This window comes from Bison bison, unplaced genomic scaffold, assembly GCF_000754665.1.
Source record: "Bison bison bison isolate TAMUID 2011002044 unplaced genomic scaffold, Bison_UMD1.0 scf7180017864349, whole genome shotgun sequence".
Taxonomy (NCBI): Eukaryota; Metazoa; Chordata; class Mammalia; order Artiodactyla; family Bovidae; genus Bison; species Bison bison.
The window spans coordinates 1,652,500-1,655,342 of NW_011494921.1; the positions used below are offsets into that span (position 1 = coordinate 1,652,500).

Below are 2,843 nucleotides of genomic sequence, written 5' to 3' on the forward strand. Positions count from 1 at the left end.
CCTGACCTGCATATAGGTTTCTCAAGAGGCAGATCAGGTGGTCTGGTATTCCCGTCTCTTTCAGAATTTTCCACAGTTTATTGTGATCCACACAGTCAAAGGCTTTGGCATAGTCAGTAAAGCAGAAGTAGATGTTTTTTTCTGGAACTCTCTTGCTTTTTCGATGATCCAGCGGATGTTGGCAATTTGATCTCTGGTTCCTCGGCCTTTTCTAAATCCAGCTTGAACATCTGGAAGTTCACAGTTCATGTATTGTTGAAGCCTGGCTTGGAGAATTTTGAGCATTACTTTACTAGCATGTGAGATGAGTGCAATTTTGCAGTACTTTGAGCATTCTTTGGCATTGCTTTTCTTTGGGATTGGAATGAAAACTGACCTTTTCCAGTCCTGTGGCCACTGCTGAGTTTTCCAAATTTGCTGGCATATTGAGTGCAGCACTTTCACAGCATCATCTTTTAGGATTTGAAATAGGTCCACTGGAATTCCATCCTCCACTAGCTTTGTTCGTAGTTATGCTTTCTGAGGCCTACTTGACTTCACATTCCAGGATGTCTGACTCTAGGTGAGTGATCACAGCATCATGATTATCTGGGTCATGAAGCTCTTTTTTGTACAGTTCTTCTGTGTATTCTTGTTGTTTCATAGTCCTTAGCTAAAAGGATTGCTGATCTTTATTGTAATTGAGTTGTCAGAGAGATTGAAAATGGAAACAATTTCTGGAATGAAAAATGGGAAGGATTAGGGAATGGCATGGAAAGGGCATGTTTAGAAATGGGTTATTTATATGCAATATTTCTGCCTGTGTAATGGGAATTTTACACATCTGTTGTACTTAAAGTCCCCACATTTAGGATCTTCCTGTCAAGGATTGTGCTTGACAGTCATATCATATCCCCGTCCTGCCAGTTATTTGCCATGAGACTTTTTAAAAGTTACTTGATTTCTCTCAGCCTCCTCTGTCAAGGAGATACACAGAATTAGGAATGTGTTTGTCACAGTACCTGGTACCTAGTACACAACAAATGTTATAATCATGTATCAATTAATATACTACTAGTGTGGCCATGGCACCCCACTCCAGTACTCTTGCCTGGAGGATCCCACAGACGGAGGAGCCTGGTGGGCTGCAGTCCATGGGGTCACACAGAGTTGGACACGACTGAGCAACTTCACTTTCACTTTTCACTTTCCTGCATTGGAGAAGGAAATGGCAACCCACTCCAGTGTTCCTGCCTGGAGAATCCCAGGGACGGGGGAGCCTGGTGGGCTGCCGTCTATGGGGTCGCACAGAGTCAGACACGACTAAAGCGACTTAGCAAGAGCAGCAGCAGCAGGAGTAACTGTGTATTGAAAATATTTGACAGATTTTTAAAAGTAAAGCAAAACAGACCTGATGTCAGTCATTTATTAGCGTTAGCCAGAAAAAGCAGTTAAGGTGGTAGGCCCCAAAGGGAATATCTTTAGGATCTGATTTCTAAAATGAAAATTGAAAATAGATTTAAAATATGTTTCCTTAGAGAGCTGTAAGAAGTTGGATGTAGAAGTTCTTCCTTGATCAGCAGCTTCCTATGGCACATCTGTAATTTCCTGGTTCTACCTCACATCCTGTAATCATGGACTTGTCAGTGTGACCTTTCCAAGCCCCTAACAAATCAACTGGCCAGTCGTCTCAGTAAGTACTTTTCTCTTCCACTAGCGCATAGAAATTTGCTTATCAATTAAAAATGTTGAAGAAATATTAATAGTGCATACTAGGATATTATTAACAACTGCTGATTTCTATTTAATAATAATTTGCCATTAATATTGTTGAGGAATTTTCTTTCTACTTACCAAAATTTGCATTAATCTAGGTCTTTACAGCCAGTGTTTCACTGAATAATCTGGATAGTCATTGATGCTTGTATGATAGTGATAAAAATATGAAAGACTGCTCTTTTCCAAGCACCTCAATTGTTTTCTTGATTAAAAAATTATTTTTTTGTTTTAGTACTTTTAAAATAACCACAAGTAATATTTTCAGTGCAAGTTTTTCATTGATGTAAAGTTTTATAAATATCTAATTTTTTATACATTTTTACATATTGTAATTTTTGACATTGTTTTTCAATGTGTGGTAAACATCCCAGAGGTATAAGTTAAATGGCTTTTATTGATACATGGTTACATGTATTTTAAAAATTTTAGTAGTTATTAATTTGTTTAGGTGATTTCCAAATGATTCATCCATGAAAAAGTTTTCCTTTTCACTGAATCTGAATAAAAAGTGATTAAAAAAAAGAGAAAACTTAAATTATAATAGTGCTTAATTATATGTGCTTAGGCAATGGCAACCCACTCCAGTACTCTTGCCTGGAAAATCCCATGGATGGAGGAGCCTGGTGGACTACAGTCCATGGGGTTGCTAAGAGTCAGACAGGACTGAGTGACTTCACTTTCACGCATTGGAGAAGGAAATGGCAACCCACTCCAGTGTTCCTGCCTGGAGAATCCCAGGGATGGCTAAGCCTGGTAGGCTGCCGTCTATGGGGTCGCACAGAGTTGGACATGACTGAAACGACTTAGCAGCAGCAGCAGCAGCAGCTATAATGTAAGTATTATGTGAAGGATGATTTTTGGAATCACTGAAATATTATGTATCAGTTCAGTTGCTCAGTCATGTCCGACTCTTCACGACCCCATGAATCGCAGCACGCCAGGCCTCCCTGTCCATCACCAACTCCCAGAGTTTACTCAGACTCATGTCCATCGAGTCAGTGATGCCATCCAGCCATCTCATCCTCTGTTGTCCCCTTCTCCTCCTGCCCCCAATCCCTCCCAGCATCAGAGTCTTTTCCAGTGAG

General features: G+C 40.0%; 1 protein-coding gene across 4 annotated transcripts in view; it reads left to right on the top strand.

Moving 5' to 3' along the window:
• PIGN (phosphatidylinositol glycan anchor biosynthesis, class N) overlaps positions 1-2,843 on the top strand; it is a 106,540-nt gene that overhangs the window by 1,487 nt on the left and 102,210 nt on the right. For 3 of the 4 annotated variants that reach the window (XM_010854749.1, XM_010854750.1, XM_010854748.1), the window contains exon 2: positions 1,518-1,672. The exons of the other annotated variant lie outside the window; for it this stretch is intronic. The gene's annotated coding sequence lies outside the window, so the exon portion shown is untranslated. The remainder of the gene's footprint in view (positions 1-1,517; positions 1,673-2,843) is intronic. 4 annotated transcript variants of the gene reach the window in all.